Below are 20,794 nucleotides of genomic sequence, written 5' to 3' on the forward strand. Positions count from 1 at the left end.
ACTACAAAATGTGACTCCTTTTTACATGATTGAAATCGTGCACACGGACAAACACTAAACATAATGTTGGGTATACTTGCAGTTGCATAAATTACTGAGCCTATCATGCTACGAAACAATTTTTTATCTACAGGTTTACCATTTTCATCATTTTAGAGTCTGACTAATGTGCTCATTGGTATAGATGATGCTTTTGAATTCTCATCCCAAATTTCTTGAGAATTTTCCTTAATCTACTCCCCTCGGTTTATGAAGAATCCATCTTTGCATTGTTTGATTTGGAAACCAAGAAAGTAAGTGAGTTCACCGATCATGCTCATCTAGAAGTGATCTTGCATAAGCTTGGAGAACTATTGATATAAAATCTCATTAGTAGCACCGAAAATGATATCATCAGCATAAATTTTGACAATCAATAAATCATTTTCTTTAATCATGGTAAACAATGTTATATCAACTTTGAATCTAGAAAAAGACATGTGAAACAAGAATCTCATATAATTTATCATACCAAGCTCTTGGAGCTTCTTTCAATCCATACAATGATTTATCAAGTCTATAAACATGATCAGGAAAGTGAGGATATACAAAACCGGATGGTTGATCAACATAAAATTTTTGTTTCAAATCACCATTCAATAAAGCACTTTTAACATCCATTTGAAACAACTTGAAATATCTAGAGTAGACAAAAGAAAGTAGCATGCGAATAGATTCAATTCTAGCAACAGGCGCATAAGTTTCATCATAATTGTTAATAAGTTTATCTTGATTTGAATAATATTTGTTTAGATATAGATTTGATTTATATTTGGTATGATAGGATTGTGAGAATAAAATCTCATATTTTTTAGGATTTAATTCTGCCTCTTTTACCTATTTAAATGTATGCATTAGACTGAATAATGGAATAAAAAAGAAGAATAAAAGTTATCTTTTATCTTCAACATTTTGTTCGTCAGTTTCCATATGGTATCAAAGAAGGACAATCATGAATTTTAAGGCTGCAATGGTCGGAGCAGGGTCTGGTACGAGCGGCAGTGGAAATTCTGGTGGGAGTGGCAACAACAGTTCTGGTGGCATTGGCAATTTCTCCTTTCAAATTTTTATCTTTAAATTCAATGGCAAGAACTACCTTGAGTGGTCTCAATCAGTCTTCCTTATCATCAATGGAAAGAGAAAATTGGGCCATCTAAATGGTGAAATTAAAGCTCCTGCCTCCACAGATCCAAAGTATAAGAAATGGAGGTTCGAGAACTCCTTGGTTATCACTTGGATGATTAATTCAATGGAGCTTATCATTGGTAAACCTTTTATGTTTCGTCCTACAGCCCACAATGTTTGGGAGGCAGTTCGGGAGACATATTCAGACATGGAAAATTATTCACAGTTATATGAATTGAATACCCGTATGTGGCGGGTACAACAAGGTCATCGGGATGTCACTTCTTACTACAATGAATTGATGCCCATATGGAAAGAATTATACCTTCTTGAAGTTGAAGAATGGGAAAGTAGCAAGGACAGCATTCGATTTAAGAACAAAGTGGAACGAAGTCGAGTCTTTGTTTTCCTCGCAGGTTTAAATAAATATCTTGATGAAGTTCGAGGCCGTGTTCTTGGTCGTAAACCAATACCAAGCATTCGGGAAGTATTTTCTGATATTCGGCGTGAAGAAGCTCTTGTGATGATGGCAGAGCTAGATGAATTCAGAACAGAATTTGATGGCTCGACACTTGTGGGAAAAGGCCGCAACTCATCTGTGGATGAAGGCGGACCTAGAATATGGTGTGATTAGTGTAATAAACAATAGCATACGGTTGACACTTGCTGGGAAATGCATGGAAAACCTGCAAATTTCAAGAAAAAATCCAGTGGACCAAAATGGGTTGGTCGTGCTCTTCAATCAAGTAGTGTCAACTCCAGCCGGCCCTCATCCACTTCGGAATCAACTCCTTTCACTAAGGATCAGCTTGAGCTTCTGTCCAAATTGTTCCAATCCCACCTAGGTAGCTCTAACTCTTCCTGCTCCTTAGCCCAAATAGGTATATCCTCCTTAGCTAATCTTGCAAACTCGATTTCTAACACCTCCTGGATTTTCGATTCAGGGGCCACTGATCTTTATTCCACCTATATCCCATGTGCTGGAAACAAAAAATTTAAAATTGCAGATGGTATATTTGCTCCTATTGCTGGAAAAGGGACTGTTGTCATTTCTCCCTCTTTAAAACTTAGAAATTTTCTGCATGTTCCTTTGTTGTCACATAATCTTCTCTCTGTTAGCCAATTGATGGTTGATATTAGTTGTCGGGTCGTTTTCTTTCCTTCTCATTGTGAGTTTTAGGATTTGGCCTCGGAGAGGATGATTGGCAATGCTAGGCGGGATAACGGTTTTTATATTCTCCATGCTGATTCTTTCCATACTCAACTGACCCTAAGGACTTGTCTCAACTCCATTTCTACTTTTAAGGATTATGAGATTATGTTATGGCACTGTCGTTTAGGGCACCCAAATTTTGGTTATTTGAAACAATTGTTACCAAAACTTTTTATTAATAAAAATCTCTCTTAGTTCTGTTGTGAATCATGAATTTTGGCTAAACATCATAGGTTTGTGTTTCCATTTCAACCTTAAAAATGCTTCATTTACCTTAATTCATAGTGATGTGTGGGGTCCTTCCAAAGTATGTACTTTATCTAAAAAACGTTGGTTTATCACTTTTATTGATAATCACACTTGTTTCACTTGGAAGTTTCTTTTAAAGGATAAATTCGATGTTGTGCTTGTTTTCAATAATTTTTATAACATGATTCACAATCAATTTAATATTGCAATTAAAATATTTCAAAGTGATAATGGGAGAGAATTTTTTAATAATTTACTAAGGGATTTTTTTTACAAGGGGATTGTACATCAAACCTCTTGTCCTCGTACTCCACAACAAATGGAATAGCTGAAAGAAAAAACCAACACCATATGGAAGTTGCTAGGGCAATCAGTTTTTATACTAAGGTTCCAAAGCATCTTTGGGGTGAAGCTGTTCTTACAGCTACTTATTTAATAAATCGTCTCGCATCACGAGTTTTAAAATTTTGTTCTCCCATTAGCGTCTTTAAAAAATGTTTTCCTAGTACTAGACTTCTCACAAATATTCCCCTAAAAATATTTGGAAGCCTAGTCTTTGTTCATAATCATGATCTTAACCATTCCAAACTTGATCCCAAGTCTCTTAGGTGTATTTTAGTTGGATATTCTTCTAATCAATAGGGGTTTAAGTGCTTCGTCCTGTGTAAAAATGGATGTTTGTCTCTATGGATGTCACCTTGTTTGAGGGATAGTCATACTATGGCATCCAACTTCAGGGGGAGTATAAATCCGGTAAAGATGAATGCCAAACCGTCTAAGACCCAATTGAATTTGAAACTCCTGATAAATATATTCAGTCTGATAGAACAGAAATGAATGAGAAACAGTTCAAGGGTCTAGTTTATACAAGGAAAGGCAAGACACATAAAAGAGGAGACATTGTCCTACCACAAGGCCATGAATCGGATCTTGGGCCAAATTCAGAGAAACACAATCACACATCAACCGATCCTGTTAATTCGAGTCAAGGTAAGCCCAAGTTAGCTCCTTCAAAAACTCTTTACCTTCCTATTGCTCAAAGGAAAGGTGTTCGATCATGTACCATGCATCCTCTATCCAATTTTGTGACTTACAAAATTTATCACCCGCATTTTTGCTATTATTTCTCAAATAGATTCTATTAGGATCCCAAATAATGTACATGAAGCTCTAGCAATACCTGAATGGAAGGAAGTAATTTCTGAATAAATGGGAGCTCTAAAAAAACACAATTTGGGAGAAGGTTGATCTGCACAAAGGAAATCCACTGTGGGGTGTGAGTGTGTTTTCACTACAAAATACAATTTTTATGGCTCATTAGAAAGATATAAAGCTCATCTAGTTGCCAAAAGTTTCACCCAAACATATGGAGTTGATTATTCTGAAACTTTTTCTCCAGTGGAAAAATTGAACACCATTCGAGTTATATTATCAATTGCTGCGAACCTTGACTATCCTCTACACCAACTCGATGTGAAGAATGCTTTCCTAAATGGTGATTTGGAAGAAGAAGTATATATGGATCCCCCCCCCCCTCACCTTGGTTTTTTTGATCAGTTTGAGTCAAAGGTGTGTAGGCTGAAAAAATCTCTCTATGGATTAAAACAATCTCCTAGAGTGTGGTTTGAGAGATTCACAAAGTTTATTAAGGGTCAGGGATACAGTCAGGGTCAATCTGACCATACTTTTTTGACGAAGAAATCATCCACTGGTAAGATCTTTGTATTGATTATGTACATTGATGACATAATATTAATAGAAGATGATATCAAGGAGATAAGTAAATTGAAGAACAGCTTGTCCAAGGAATTTGAAATCAAAGATCTGGAACATTTGAAGTACTTTCTTGGGATGGAAATAGCAAGATCTAAGAAATGAATTATTGTGACTCAACGCAAGTATGTTCTGGATCTCCTGAAGGAAACTGGGATTGTGGATGCAAGCCTTCAGATACTCCAATAGAGACAAATGGTAAACTGGGAGAAATTACAGATGAAACACCAGTAGATAAAGGAAGGTATCAACGATTAGTAGGAAGATTGATCTACTTATCTCACACACGACCAGACACTGCCTTTGCTGTGAGCATGGTGAGTAAATTTTATGCATTCACCTTGTGAAAAACACTTAGAATCTGTATATAGGATTCTCAGATATTTGAAGGGAACAGCAGTCAAAGGATTGCTCTTCAAAAAGAGTTGGAAGAGAGAGATTGAGGATGCAAATTAGGCATGTTCCATCTCAGATAGAAGGTCAACTTCAGGATATTGAACTTTTGTATGGGGCAACTTGGTAACATGGAGGAGCAAGAAACAAAGTGTAGTTGCTAGAAGCAGCGCAGAAGCTGAATTCAAATCTATGGCTCAAGGGGTATGTGAGACTCTTTGTCTTAAGAGAATTATAAATGATTTAACGAGGGAAGTGAAGTATCTAATGAAGTTCTACTGTGACAGTAAAGCTGCTATTATCATTGTGCATAATCCAGTTCTACATAAAAGAACCAAGCACGTAGAAATTGACAAGAATTTAATAAAAGAGAAACTTGAGAAAGTAACATTTGTACTCCATTTGTTCCAACTACATTGCAGGTTGCAGATATTCTAACCAAGGGGCTTCCAAGTCAACTATTTGAAGATCAAGTGAGCAAGTTGGGAATGATATACATCTTCGCACCAACTTGAAGGGGAGTGTTGATAAGTTTATCTTGATTTGAATTGTGATGTCCCGTATTTTTAAACATATACATGAATTAATATGTGGAAAAGTGAGGTAATAGTTTTTCAAAATATAAAAGTGTAGGGCATGCATCACGATACAAGTTCAATGAATAATGCTCGAAATCAAAATATATAAATGACACTTAAAATTTCTCTTGAATCTAACGTGCATAAAAGATTTGAAACAAAAGATGCAACCCTACAAACAGTGACCGGCTCTTAAACGGGCACGCCAAACTACTACTATTACAAAGAAAACCTGAACTGACAATTTAAACCTTGGGAAGACAAACGTAACATGAGTTTCAAAAAATAATTTATAAAACCTTTGTGAAAACCAAACATAAACTATCAAATGAAATAATTAACTAAAAATATAACAACTTAAAATCATTGAAACTCATCGACACGAGACCGTCAATGAAAATACTTAAATATAACTTTTCTTTAAAACTGACTTTCAAAGGTCGTGCATAAAACAATGAAACAACAAAACATGGGTAAACATAATAAAAACTTCTTGCTTAAAAACGTCAAAGCTTCAAAATTATCGTGTCATGCAATGTCTTTGCCTCTTGGACTCTTCAGCCTTTCCACGGGACTTTTAAACATCTCAAATCTAACCACACCAATCAAGTATAGTGAGTCTAAAGACTAAGCAAGAAACATACATTATGTAGATACTACATATTTAAAAATCATCATGCTTTGAACGTACAACCTTTGAACATAAACATCATGCAATAAATAATATAAAAGTAAACTTAAATGAACATAGCATAAAATTGTCATATAGTTGTGATGGAATATGTGCATTTGTGGCAACTGTCGTATGAGCATGTGTTTTGGAACAGTAATCCCGGAGCTCATCCAAGAGAGCCAATTACTCTATCTCTTGAGTTCATCCTTGGAGCTCATCCCAAGGAGCCGTTTCCACATTCTCTTGAGCTGTATTTGGATAGGCCCTTCCGGAGCTCATCCCAAAATTCCAAATCCCATCATTTTTGTTTCATTTTGCCACCACAAAGTCACATACAACATGAGACTTATGATTGCTTTAAACGAGATTGTAATTAAGTATCGAAGACTATATCATTATTTTGATGAAGTTAAAACAGATGGAAAGAAAACAATAGATAAGTCAGATCAAATGGACCCTAGTGAGTCTATTGAACCAGACAGTCAAAAGTCTCAAATAAATCTGTTAATGGGATTTCTGAATCATCTCCTGCCATTAAGCACTTGACAACTTCATCATCACTTTCACTTGAAAAAGTTTTTGAACAAGATGACTCTATATCTGACTCAGCCCACTTGTTCTTGCTCTCTTCTGCCATCAGTGCCTTTTGCTCTTTATTTCTTCTAAAGTTCTTTCTTTCTTCTCTGGATATCTTCTTGTGAAATGTCTTTCTTTCGTTTTTCTTTGGTTTTGTGCATTCAGCTATGAAGTTTCCTTTCTTTCCATAGTTATAGCAAGCTTGATCATCATTGGTTGGCTCTTTTCATCTGAAGCTGGATTTTTTTGTGCTTTGGAAGTTGTTGTGATTATTTCTCATGAACATGCCAAATTTCTTCACAAAGAGTGACATTGCATCACTACTTAGTTGGTTTGTTGTCTTGAGAGTAGATGTTTCTTTTGCTGCTGTCAAAGCTTTAGTGACTTGTGGAGTAGATGGCTCTTCTTCAATTCTTGCTCCCAGCTCGAACTCATAAACTTTGAGATCTGCAAACAGGTCTTGTAGTTTGATCTTGTTGAGGTCTTTAGATCCTCTAATAGCAATTTTCTTAACATCTCATTCTTGATGCAAAGATCTCAAAACTTTTAAGGTCACTTCTATGTTGTTGTGGCTTTTTTTTCCAAATCATTCATCTCAATGACTATGCTGCTGAATTTTTCATCAAACTCATTCATTGTTTCTCCGGCCTTCATTTTGAAACTTTCTAACTTCTGGATTTCCATCATGAGTTTGTTTTCTTTTGTTTGATCATTGCCTTCACACAATTGTATGAGTTTCTCCCATATCTCTTTAGCAATAATGCATGTTTTGATCTTGCTAAACATATTCTTATCTAAAGTCTTGTGTAATATGTCTCTTGCCACATTGTCCAATTTTTTTTTTGTCCTCGGTTGTCCATTCTTATCTGGGCTTCTCAACCATTTGAGGTGCGCCTTTGGTGACAAAAACTCCAGTATTGGCTTTCATGATCATCATTGGTCCATCCGTGATGATGTAACACATATCATCATCTTAAGCAGATAGATGTTCTTGCATAAGAATTTTTCAGTCATCATAATCTTCCTTTGAGAACATAGGAATCTTGTTAAACAATGTCATAACTTATAAAGAGCAGTTCATGCTTAAGCAAATAAACCCGCTCTGATACCACTTGTTAGGATCGTGAGCGTCTGTAGAGGAGAGGTGAATAAACACTTAAACTAATTTTGAAAACTTAAGCTGATTTATCAGCTCGAATTTAGCTCGAATTAAAAATTCTTTTGCTAAAACAAATTTTGCTCAAAAGAACTGATCTGATCAAGCGAAATATTTCTTCCTTGTAAAATAGAACTGGATTGCTAAGGCAGATCAAGTAAGTAAATGCAGTAATTAAAAGTAAGGGACAAAAGATTTTTATTGAAGTTCGAAACTAAAGCTTGTACCTCCCCTTCTTCTGTTTCCAGAAAGATTTCACTAAAAGAATTTTCTTTACACAACAACTTGTACAAATTCGATCCAATCAATCCTTGAAAGGAACTCCTAGTAAAAATTTTTCAAATCATATCAATATCTGAATGAGTTACAACTCGAAGTCAATAAGTGATATGCTTCAACAAGCTCATCTGAATATCACAAAATGATCCCAATCAATTGATCTGATAAAGCAATAATCTTGAATTCTAAGGTTGATCTTTGATCTGCTTCTTGTCTGTCACTACAAGAAAATCTTAAATCAACAACACTTAAAAGACAACAATTTTATCATAAAACTGTTGTCTTTTAATTTTTGACAACAATTTTAAGGAAAAATGTTGTCATTGAGCGTTTTTCAAGTCAAAGACAATATTTTTTGAAAAATTGTTGTCTTTGATTAAAAAAACGCTCAAAGACAACAATTTTTAGGGTCAAAGACAATAGTTTAAAAAACTGTTTGCATTTTTTAAGGTAAAACACAAAATTTTTAATTAAAATGTTGTCTTTGGATTAAAAAAAATTAATTAACTGAATATAAAATAAGAAAAAATTAATTAAATTAAAATTAAAATTAATAAAAACATGCGACGTTCCCTTTGAGTTTCTTCTTCTATTTCATTGCCCAACAACCAAAACCCCATCGCAATTTGAAATTTTATTTTGCAAATCACTTTGGATTCCTTGGCGCCGCTGTAGCCATTGTATTCTCCTTGCCCAAAAATTGAAGAAGTGACTTTTCCCCAAACCACATCCCGCACTCATCCCCTTGCCCAACCTGTCTCTTTCTCGAATCCGGTCGTTCACTGTCGGAACTGGTGCAACGACCTTGGGCGAAGGTAGCTCGTGGTCTATAACTTAATTTCAAGCCTTGAATCGTCAAATTACAGCAACAAACCGTGTTGTTTGAACAACTTGTTTGCGCAATTTTGGTAAATGCAGTTTCTTCTACAATTCATTCAAGTGTTGGTGGATTTCGTAGGTTTTGGGCTGTGGATATAGTTTTTATTCAAACCCTACGTGAGAGCGTATTTGGGACCTTTTTCTTTTCATTTATACAGCTAGTTCAAAATAAGCTAAAGTGTGTTATAACAGCATGGTTTGGTGTGCAACAATCTGCAATCTTTTATTTTCTGGTGGACTGTTACTTCTGGGTTTTCTTGTATATGGATTTGATTTGCCAGTTTGCATTTTGCTGTAAAATCTGGTTTAATTCTTGTGATTGCTTAAACAGGGCTCGGATAGGACTGCTTGATGATTGGAATTCCTCCTTATATATGTGGCAGCATATTGAGTTCTCATCCTGGAACTCTACGCTAATATGAATTTATAAATAAGCTTTTCTGCTCAAGGATCAGAGCGTCAGATATATTTTTCATTTTCTCTTTATGAAATAACCACTCAAAATCATGTTAGTTTAGCATGATCAACCGTACACAGGTCTTGGAATCAAGTTATGTTAATGCATACATTTTTTGGTATTCTCTTGGATCACAGCTTGGACAAGAGTTGAATTTATTTAAGCTTCTTTATGAAAATTGTGCAGTTCCACTTCAGAGTTTGTTAGTTTGAAAATCCTCTAAGTCTATTTAACCTCATGCCTCATTATATTACGTGTGATGCCACTTTGTGTATGCTTTAGTCATGTACCTAATCAAAATTTTGTGGCCTGGTTATGCAGTTTACTCAAAAGTTTCCTTGTGGCATGCTACATTTCCAAAGAATATGGGATTTACACAAAAATTTTAGTCAACGATATTTCTTTGCCCTCTACTTTAGTTATGTTGTCACATATATAAGCCAAGTATTTCGGAAAATGCATTGATTAAATTTCTTACATCTGTAATCTGAACATAATCATTTACCGCATCTGACTGGATTTCAGTTTTTAGTCTCAGTTAATCATAATTATATTTACTTTTCTTTGATCGGTTTTACTTGCTTTGCTGAGAAAACTTGATTCATGTGATTAGACAAGTTAACTCCAGCTGCATTTGAGAAGCATTCTGGACGTGAAATGACTAGGAGATGGAAGAATAATATATGGGTTATTGTTGATGGAGAGAAGGTTCCTATATTTAAGACGGCCCTGCTCAAGTATTACAATGAAACATCAAAACATGCAAATGGATCCCAGAGATCTACTGGAAAAACCGGTCATCGTGATGAGTTCATTCGATTCAATCAGTGTAACAAATTGCGCAGGTTCCAACTTCGCAACAAGGACGAATGCTAGATTTACCATGATGCTTTCTTAAGCGTGAACTGGACATGCATTGATATGCTCATGTCAAGTATGCTCTTCTTTGCCGAAATTTGTATAATATTTATATGATGGCATATCTAAATTTCAAGCCACCTCTGGCTCTAAATAATTTATCTAACTATGGCTGCTTTTCGAATTTCTATGTTTTATATGTTGGGAAATTGTATTTGTAGTCTGAAAGTAAAATTTAATGCTTTGTATTGGCTTTAATTTGGCAGTGGAATGACATAATTTTGTTAATATATGGATTAGATACGAATTTTATACTGAGACATATCAAAATCATGTTCAGTGTTTGTGGTCATGAACATGCTAACTGTATTTTGAAAATCTGGGCATTATACTCTAAGAATTAGGAAATACTTTTCAAATAAAAGTTATAATCCTTTAAGTTTGCAGTAAAATGTCTTTGGAATCGCCCAATTTCCATTTAAATTGAGCGGGATATGATAGTTTTTCTAAACTTGATCATGTGTAGTTATGTTTCTCTAGTTCATGTCTAGGCAGTGTGTTGTTGTGACAAAATTTTCAAATTTTTAGCCACTTTATATAGTAAATCTCATTATAATATGTCTCAGAGCAAGGGATTTCCAGGGGGAGATCACAAATGGAGCATTTTGGTATTGCTAGCATAGGTTCATAATCGCGAAGTTCCTTAACTGGAAAGTTCTTCAAATGTTATGATTTCATCATTGCTTATTTTCTGCATTTGTCAAGCATTGATGATTTAAATGCATCATGTTTGTAGGTATCCTATATATGGTGGCATGCAAGACTGAAATTACATTCACTTTGGATTCTTTGGACTGAGTTTGGAGATCAGCGACAACAAATGGCCCAACGCTAATGAGGTTTGATTTCTGTTTGAATATTTTTAGATGATATGCTTAATCTTATCTGGATTTTTGTTTCGTCACATTTTTTATTCTACAAGGTCTAAACTCCCTGCAGATTCCACAAAAATAATGCTTGTTTCTGATAATGAATTGAATTTCATGGTGGCTCTAATTTTTTCATCAATATTTCTGTTTTGGAAGTGGTGGTGTTTTTTTTCCTCCTAATTTATTGGACTTTTTTTTCTTAGTACGTGATTGAAATTTCACTGTGAAACAGAAAGGTGGGATTTAGGTGTACAGAGAAATTATTTAATGAATATTTTTATGCATCTCATGGCATTCAGGAAATTATTCAAGTTAGTTTACATTGATATTTTAGCTGTTTATTGGCTTGAATATCTGTGAACATTATCTCTTACATATACTTTCATAGAATCCTGTTGAGATAGAAGGATTGAAGAATGCACACATTCGATATGGAGCTCCTGTTGTGCAATACCTATATTGGTTAGACAATAAGGTATATTCAGAATTATATAATAGGCTGGATACATTAGGTTTATTTTGTGTCACAAGATTGTGTTTATTGGTATTTGGTAACAACTCTGACGAGGAACATTATGCTTTAGCTCCTTTTTCCTACTCTTTAGAGGAAATCATAATTTCCATTACCACAATTGAATTTGAAATTGAAATCATGCTTTAATGATTGTGAAAGCTTCGATATTTTTGGATAGGGGTTTATATTGGAATCCTCATCTTCAAAGCGTTATGTACGTTCAAGCGTCAAAAATAGTTTTAGCTTGGTGGAAAATATTGAGTAGGAGAAAGAAAATATCATAGGCTTCATCCTAAATTTACACATTCACCTTTTTGACCTAGTATTGATGTATTATAATCTGCTCCCTAAATTTTGTGTCGGTCTCCAAGAGTGCTATGTGTGTGTGCGCGCAATAATTGTTTTTAAAAATAGTGAGATTGCACAATAAATATATTTGGTACCAACAGAAAGTTTTTGGACTTTCTAACTTGCATTTTAGGACTCTGCTCTATCCATGGCACTATGTAGTTGAATCTCATGCTTCTATAACATGAGATGTCAATCATAAGAAAGATGAAAGAATCAAAATTTTCACAAGAATTGTTCCTTGTATGATAATGCCAATATCAGTTCAAGAAATTTTTTTAATGCTCAAATATTTTTCCAATCAGTTATTGATTTTCTGTCCCACAAGCTTTGCGATATTTTCAGCTGATAATACTTGTCAAGCTGGGTAATATCTCTTAGATATGATGATAAATTTCATTGTTTTGAAGAAGAGCTGGTTAAATTTGATTGCTTCTAGACATAAACAGAAAATATCTGATTGTGATCTGATTTCATGTGATTGCTTCTTGATCTGACATATGTGATACAGGATGTACGCTTTTTTGTTGAAAGCAAGAGTTTTCAAGATTTTTTATTATAAAAAAACCTACTGATATACTATGTTGATTACATGTTTCTGTATCCTCAGATTCAGAAGATTTATGGTGTTTCTGGTTACTTTCTGGAAAGTGATAGCAATAAGAAACATCATTTGTAAGTTTGTTGTTCCATTCACAAGTTATTAAGTGAATCCCTTGTATCTTAGCGTTAGTTTTAACCTTGGCATCTTTTCTCTGAACCTGTTGTGTATCAATTACTAGTCTCTCTTTTCATTTCCTTTCCACTTCATTTAACACACTCTCCTGATTTTCGGATTTATTATGACCATGTTAAGCTAAAATAGATATTTTCCAACACATACTGGATCACAAATTTTATACCATCGGTTGAAGCTTAAGCTTTAGAATTCCAATTTCATTGCCTAATTTGTCAAGCTAAGACAGCTTAAAAGAACTTCAAAACACGTATTCTTCTTGAAGAATCTCTCTCAAGATCGGCAGTCGGCACTCTAGAAGAACTATGCATGTTGTGTAATGATGAAACTGGACTAAGCTTAAAAGTATTTGCAAGTAATGCACTATTTTTTTTCCTGGATGGAGCTTCAACCTTTTTCTGCTGTGTAGCTGGTGCCTGCCTACCTTTTGTCATTGTCTTTTTTTGTTTGAGGTGTAGACCTGAAGTGCACACTTTTTTTCTGGAAAGGGTTAAAATTTAAACGAACTTAAATATTGCATAGGCATTCAATTTGATTCTGGAGCGCAGGTGTGTAAATGAGCATTTTTTTTTCTTCTGTTTTAATTGTGTCTTATTCTTTCACAGAACCTTCATCCTTATTTTTTTCAAGTTGATTTCCTTGGTTTAATTTAATTTAAACCAATGGCAGATTCTTCAAGTGACTACTTGTACATCCACACCTTTCCCCTAATCGTGAAGAAGTAAGTTCTCAAACGATTAAACATAGTTATATTGCATTCGCTTGCTGCATCAATCCTATGTATCATCATGTTTAGGTCTCATGCATGCATTCGACCTTCCATACTTAAACCCCAAAGGATCATCAATAATTGTTAAGAACTCCTCAGGTGACCAATAACCGTGTCTGTGCATATGAATCTGATAGATATGCTCAAATTGTTGATAAGTCTGTTACTACAACTTGGATAAAGGGAGGAGGATCAAAACATATCTTTATAAAAAGTTTATATATTTAACTTGAATATGAGTTCTTTTTTTTTGTGAAAGGGAATATGAGTTTTTTTTGGTAGTTAATTAGACATATATTTTTTTGGTGTTATTACATTAATTGTTTGATTATTACATACAATATGCGCATTATTTTTGGGGCTGTTCCAGAATGAAAAATGTTATAATTTATGTTTGGTTAACGAGAACTAACATCACTTCAAACAATTATGGCTAGTGTTTGTTTTCGCAGTCAATTGCAAGGACAGAGAAATTAGATCAAGAAGCTACGTATGAGTTTTTAGTTAATCTAAGATTTTTATGTTTATGGTTTTTGTTGTATTTAATTTATCATGCATACTTTAGAATTTTATGTTTATGTCATTTGATTGGTTGCGTATGAAATTTTAAGAATGTTGTAAATATTATTTTGTTACATTAGAAAATTGTATAATAATTTTATTTTCATTTATTTTTATTTTGAATGATTTATTATATTATAATTTTTATTTAATTTTTTTTATTTTTTATTTGAAAAAAGACAACATTTATTTTCAGTTGTCATAGGGGGTTCAAAACTGTTGTAAAAGCACGTGTTGTTAAAAGTCACGCTCAAAGACAACAGTTAAAACCTGTTGTCTTTGAGAGAAAAGACAACAGTTTTTAAATGTTGTAAAATTGTTGTCTTTTCTCTTAAAGACAACAGTTTTTGAGCGTGAATTTTAACAACACGGGCTTTTACAACAGTTTTGAGCCCCCTACGACAACTGAAAAAAAATGTTGTCTTTAGGAGTTTTTCTTGTAGTGTGTCTGTATGATCTCAAAGTTTTCTTATGAAGGCTTGATGATCTCTAAAGGTCTAGATTGCGAGAGCTAGATTTGTGATTCTATGAATATCAACAAGTATTTATAGGTGATCTTCTTCAACGTTCAAAAAATTAGCCGGTAGAATGTTTGTCTCTGATATGTCCGACATTCAATTAGAAGATGTCATGTGTCCTCGTATTCTTTCCAAATATAGTGGTGTATTTTGAATCATGGTCGAGTACGAAAGATAACGTCTATATCACCAACAAATTTTCTTATCTTTTAGTCTAAAAACTTTGATTGAGTTAGGGCTGCGTAGATTGATCTGATTTGACTTTGATCTGATCTCATCTTAACTTATCTGATTGGCGAGTATTTCTGAAGATAGATGTTAAACCATTTTAAATCATCTAGATCTATATATCAGACCGATTTGAGCTTATGTACTTTGTTCTTAGTTTTATTTTATCTTATCCAATTGATCTTCTTATCATTACCAAAATTAAGAAGCATTCTTCATGGGTTGAGTGCGTGAGTGATACGAAATTTTAATTAAACATTGATACCATTAAATATAGAAATAATGACATTTTTATGATTGTCTTTACTTTTTCATTGTTTTCCATAATAAAAACCTTTTGCATTCTTGTTTTTTTTTTTTTGAGTTGGGAGAGGGGATTGTTGTTACAATTGTGTCTCGAACTTGAGACCTCGTCCCACATTTGGGACTTTGATGTCAGATGAACTACACGTCATCGGCTTGTATTCTTTTATTTTAGTAGTGATAAGAAATGGAACTATGGTACTACAATTCCAACTTCTTTATGTTATCTTGCGTCACAATACTTTACTCTAGGGGTGTATTCAATCTAGAGTTTTATTTATTTTTAATTATTTTTTAAAATGATAGACTAATGTGGAGTTGCGGATTTTTATTTAATTTCTATAGAATATCACATATTTGCAAATAGAATTTCATTGATTCCTTGTAGACTTTTTGCGGGACTTTTACATATATTTGTAAAAATTTTCATAAAATTATATTGATTTATGTCTTTAATGTATCATATTATTTGTCACTGGTTTTTTTGAACTAATGATTATTTTAAATAAATAATATATAACTTTATTTTGAAATATATAGTTTTTAAATTTATTGATGGAAATAAATTTCACTTCTTCAAAAGTTAAATCAATTTAATACATACATATATATATACACATATATATATATATATATATATTAATGTAAAAAAATTAAAATATTTTGAGATTGTGTAAATTTAATTTTTAAAATATGATTACTTATAGACTAATTGAAATTATTAAAACAAAAAATTAAAAAAAAATTTACTCAAATATTTAATATAAAATTTAAATTTAATTTATTAAAAACATGTATTACTTTTCATGGACAACGAATATTTATTGTTGTGACATTTGTACCCTCAAGTGCACGGTTGTCAAGATTTAATAAAATGATGAATAGAGTATCGTTTCCACGGTGAATAATATAGATAATTATTAGTACTTGTAATTAGAATAGTCTAAACTTTATCTAGAAAATTAATATTTGAATGATTTGCAGAAAAATAAAATAATCAATAGATTTTGATAGTGCACACACAATTTTCAAAGAAATATCAATCAGAGAAAAAATGGTCTAGAGGTTTAGATTTCACCTGGTTTCGACAACAATCGCTCCTAAGTAACTTATTTTCATGAATTCTTTTCAATTAATAACCAAGAATACTTAGATTATTCTATTTCCCTCTCTCAAATGTCAAATAGATTGTATCAACTACAGTTCAATTCCAATATCCCTATTAGGAATCTAATGGCAATGAATTGTGTAAAACAATATTCTTTTTAAGCTCTATTAAAGTTATATACTATCCCGAGTTATATAAACAATTAACAGTATTATTTCTATCGGTCCTATATAAAATCCTCTCTCTCGAGTGTCCGATTCCAAATAAATATAACAAATAAATTATTGATCAAGTAATTGAAATGACAATCAATACTAGAAAAACAATTAATCTAAGGAAATTCAGTTCAATAAAATCAAAAGGTTGTAATCGTGTCTACACCAAGTTCCATCTAACCCATAGACTAATAAATTTAGTTCATAATCAAATTCAAATAAAACCAAAACATATTCAGAAAAGTACACATCAATTCAGAGAATAATAAATATAAAAGTAGGAAAACAAAGCCGAATATTCGATGTCGTGTCCGGACTCTCGATCTTCAAACTCTGCTGATTGATGTTCTTTGATCCAAAATCACGATCCAAATCCTCCAATCTCTCGTAATGTATTGTGGTCGCTGATGATCTTGTTTCTCTTTAGAAAAATCCCTTTTATACCGCCTCCGAGTCTTCCAAGAAAAAGCCCATAAAAATGCCCGAGTTTTCTTACAAAATCAAATTCTCGAAGTATGAAATTCCCGTCGCGCGGGCGCGCTACACTTACGCTCAACAATCTTTCCAATTTCTTCACCGCGCGGGCGCGCTTCAGGCTCGAATTTAAGCCTTTTTTTTTCTTCTTTTTCAGCTCTTGATATCCCCTCTTTTTCCATCCTTTTTGGCTTATTTTCACTTACACTCATCAAATTTCATTATTTCCTACAAACACAAAAATAACAACAAACTCACGCAATATCTCCCACTAAATCACAAATGTCAAGTAAAATCATAAACAAATTAAGTGCACAAAATGCACTTATCAAATTTTCCCAAACATGAACTTATGTTCGTCCCGAACAAAATCAACCAACACAAAATCTAAAATTCATAACACATCTGTAAACAACAAGAACCATCAAGAAGTACACTGGATCAATGGCCTCAGCGTTGATTTCAAAAAAATTAAAATCCATTCATATCGAACCTACTAATACTCGAAAAATTGTTTAACAAGAAAAATATCTCAACATCTTAAACTTGTAAACTTCGCAACTCACGTTTCAAAACACCCTTCTTCAAACTTAATTCCAACATTCACAGATCATGAGGACTTTTCAAGGTAGTACAGGATCAAAGTTAAGGGTATTACATCAAAACACTCACAATCAGGTTGATTCAAAGAAAAGTAGTGTGTGCGTGTTTTGATCAAAAATTCATACTCATTAAAAGTGTCAATCGACAGTCCATAGGCTAGATTCTCGCAATCCCTCTCCACTAGTATATTGGACGACTGTGACTCGGTCAATAGGACTTAATAAGCTTGTAACGTTAGGCTCGGCTCATGGCTACAAACGAAGGAATAAGAATTCAAAAGAGGGAGTAAATTATGCTCTATCTCTGATTTTCACTTCTTTTCATTCAAAATTCACACCTCTTCTTCACCCTATTGATTTTTCATCTTTTCTTTATTTTTCATCATGTTTCTTTTTTTTTACAACTTTTTCATTCACATTTTTTTAGACTTTTTCTATCCCCTTTTTATCTCTTTTTTTTCTTTTTTTCTTTTCACTACTACCCTTTTTCTTTTCAATTCTTCCACCATACCATTCCATAATCACAAATATAAACTAGGAGCATATAAAATTGTAACATTCTAATTACTCCCTTAAAGGTAGAAAATAATGTTTAAGCTATTCATAGGTAGTAAATGTAGGACCTTGAAATGATGTCAAATGGGGGTTTATCACACGTTTGCACGCATGTAATTCATTTTTCAATAAGGCTTAAACAAGGTACTAGGGATAAATTGTATCAATCGGTAGCTTGAAAGGCTCAAACAATTTTCAGAAAAATTGCCTAAATCATCCCTAAGTCATAGTTTACCCGTATCTTTCCTCAAAAGGTGTCCGAACTAGTTCTAGACAAGTCTCAATCCAAAATTAAGTCATACAAATTTCAACCAGTACAAGAATAAATAATCATCAACAGTAAACGATGATTTTCAACAACCTTTCTCAACATGTACCTCAAGTACTCATATAATTTTGTGAAGGCTCAAATGGGCAACTAAGGAAAATAATTTTTCAACAAAAAATAAAGCCAAAAGATCCAATCAATTGCCTCAATCATGTCTAAGTCTGTATGTTTCAAAATTTAGATTCAAGCATAAATCACAGAGTATATAGGAGTTTAATCATCTAATTTATGCCCTTAGTTTAAAATTTTGGTCAGAAAGGCAGATATTCAAGAATTTCCATTACAAAACACAAATCTTATCATCATTGGATATCTTTCCAGTTAATTCTTGATTTCTTGCAAAACTGACTCACCCAACAACTTAACTCAAATGCACACAACACATAACAACTCAACAACAAATCTCACTTGAACTAACACAAGCCAGCCACTACAATAGATCACTAACAACAACACCTCAAATTTAAAGCAAACTAACTCAACACAAACAAAAACAACAAAAACCAAACTTTCCCCCAAACTTAGGTACATTCATTGTCCTCAATGATATGACAAGAAAAAGTAAATGACATGTACCTCAGGTAACGACCATCCGTGGTCGCCACCATCTTCATCATTAAAAGGTGGGGGCTGCTGCTGCTGAGAACCTTATGTGGTGATATTGTCTTATATTTATTTAAGTTAATTTGTATGATACGGAGAATTTACATTGATTAAATGCATTTTATAGTTCCTAATTATTGTTTTTGGTTTGATTTAGGAGAATAAGGAGAATGAGCAAAAGGTAGATGAATTTGAGAGGAAAAGATGGAAAAGCTATTGCGCAAGAATGAATTACGGAGCAGCAATGATAAAAAAATTATTTTTAATTTTAGAGAGATCCAAATCCAATCTCCAATGGAGTTCAAGATGTTTTGAAGCTGTTGTCCAAATTTCAGCTCAATCCGATGGCTAGATTTTGAGATATGAATTTTTCAAAAATATTGCGTACTGGAAAGAAACTTGCTCGCTCGATCCGTAATTTTTTACGGATTGAGCGAGACCTGTGCTGAGGGAAAAATATATTTGGACAGAAGTTTGGCCGCTCGATCCTCCATCTTTTACCGATCGAGCGAGCCGGCCTGTTCGGGAAGGAACTTGTAATTTTGGAAACTCTTTTATTAAGGACTCTAGTCTTTTATTAGTTGATTATTCCGTTTTTCTGATATTATTATCAAACTTTCGGGAGATAGAACACCAAGTATTCCTTGGAGGCTAGGTTTTATTCCAACTTTTCTTAGATTTCTTCTCTTTTTTTGATTTTTCTTTCGTTTTTCATGAATCGTTATGGCTAGTTTCTAGAACTTGGTTGAGGAAGACAAGCCCTTGATTTTATTTATTTGTGAGATTCGAATTTCAATTTTTTATTTTTATTGGGTATCAAAATTTGTTCTGATTTATTTCATGCTTGTATGTGAGATTTTTGGATTGATCACCTAGGATTTCGCTGTACAATCTACTGCTAAATTAGAATTTAAATCCGTAATTGTTTGAATAAACTAATTTTCGAAGCAACTATGATTGATATTTTCCACTTGTGAATTTATTAAATTTTAGGAACGTCTCTTGACTAGATTAAATACATCCGCTTGTGCATGTGTTGTCTAGATTCAACAGTTTTACTAGTTTGCATGCTACCTTGAGTTTAAATCTAATCGCTTGTATTGGGTTGATTCATTGATAAGGGTTAATTTAGAACACTTGTATCTAGTTAACTAAGATTAAGGTAAAACAGGAATTTAATTTTCAATGATGAATATTCGATAAAATTAATTATTTTTAGATAATCAATGATCGAATGAATGATTTCAAGGGTGTAGTCGACCGATACCAAGGTTTGTTTTTAATTGATTTCTTCAGTATAATTTTCAATCTTGCATGTTAGTGATAAAATTTGGATTTAAGCGTTGTTACTTTTTAGTGGTTAATTTAAAACTCAAAACCCCCTTTATTTTATTTTAGAATACAATAAATTTCACTTTTCTCGTGGGAACGATCCCTACTCTCACCACTACAGAATTTATTTATCTGATTTGATCTGGGTAATTTGGACGCGACACGACTGAGCGATACCAGAACCATGTGTGGGCTACCACTGTGGAGGTGTAGGAAACGGATAGGAAGAACTCGTAGCTCCCCGAAAACTGATGAGTCAATGCCGATGTAAAATCCATCATATAATGCATAAAGACACTAGACTCCTGCTGAAATGTCTGCAAGGACTTTTGTTGCTGACGCATCGTCTCCTCTAGATAAGTAACACAATCAGTCAAAGTATGAGGGGCAGCAGGACGGGGTGCTGCTTCGGCGAGAAGCTGC

The 20,794-nt window shown here is 33.4% G+C and overlaps 1 long non-coding RNA gene and 1 pseudogene across 4 annotated transcripts; both read left to right on the forward strand.

Annotated features, from left to right (window-relative positions):
- Positions 1-1,837: 1,837 nt before the first annotated feature.
- Positions 1,838-4,855, forward strand: LOC140862702 (uncharacterized; annotated as a pseudogene).
- A 3,813-nt stretch (positions 4,856-8,668) lies between these two features.
- LOC140865934 (uncharacterized) lies at positions 8,669-19,680 on the forward strand. Of its 4 annotated transcripts, none has more exons than XR_012144763.1 (8): positions 8,669-8,962; positions 9,265-9,470; positions 10,004-10,235; positions 11,045-11,147; positions 11,566-11,652; positions 12,650-12,714; positions 13,445-13,496; positions 19,197-19,680. It is a non-coding gene; the product is annotated as an uncharacterized lncRNA (long non-coding RNA). The 4 variants fall into 4 exon arrangements; XR_012144761.1 differs by lacking the exon at positions 19,197-19,680 and adding an exon at positions 13,982-14,215; XR_012144762.1 differs by lacking the exon at positions 19,197-19,680 and having other exon boundaries at positions 13,381-14,215.
- Positions 19,681-20,794: the final 1,114 nt, after the last annotated feature.

Source organism: Henckelia pumila, chromosome 4 (genome assembly GCF_033568475.1).
Source record: "Henckelia pumila isolate YLH828 chromosome 4, ASM3356847v2, whole genome shotgun sequence".
NCBI classification, from domain to species: domain Eukaryota; kingdom Viridiplantae; phylum Streptophyta; class Magnoliopsida; order Lamiales; family Gesneriaceae; genus Henckelia; species Henckelia pumila.